Here is a 645-nt window from a genome sequence, read left to right on the forward strand (position 1 = left end):
TTGTCTGCCTGGGAGCGGAGCATGCTGAGTCAGCTCTTGAGAGCGCTGACTGCCTGCATTGCGAGCGTCTTCCCATGCATGCTCTCCGCTCCCGAAAGGCACTCTTTGCGGAGGGTGCTTTCGCAAGCGTTCCCCACGGCGCGGGTCCCGCTTCCGCCAAGGCGGAGCGGCGATTGCGCTCGTGGGGTTCGCAGCTGGACCTGGCGGAGGGAATGGAGACGGGCGAGTCCCTATCTTCTTCCTCACCCGCCAGATCCAGCGCTCGCTCACCTGGATCGGAAGCCCGTTCTGCGGTTACTTCCCCCCGGGGAGCGAGCTCGGTGCTCCGCCTCTCTTCCTCCGAGGAGGTTGATGTGGTGGGCGTCGATGAGGAATCGCCCTCTCAGTCGCCCCAGTATGAAGAGCTTTTGGAGGTGGTAACTCATGCCGTGGCCAAACTGAATATCGAATGGCCTGCCGAGAAGATGGCTGAACCGCAGAAAACCAAATTGGATGAGCGATTTTTGCGTATTAAGCGGATATTACAGAGCTCAGGAGGACCGCTGATTTGTCTCTCCACGCCCCTAAGGAGACCGCCTGTGCCATTGGCGGGTCTATGGCAGCTATGGTGGCAGCGGAGAGGCATCTATGGCTGACCTTGTCAGA

The sequence above is a fragment of the Sinocyclocheilus grahami genome, unplaced genomic scaffold (genome assembly GCF_001515645.1).
Source record: "Sinocyclocheilus grahami isolate Dianchi unplaced genomic scaffold, SAMN03320097.WGS_v1.1 scaffold1115.1, whole genome shotgun sequence".
NCBI lineage: Eukaryota > Metazoa > Chordata > Actinopteri > Cypriniformes > Cyprinidae > Sinocyclocheilus > Sinocyclocheilus grahami.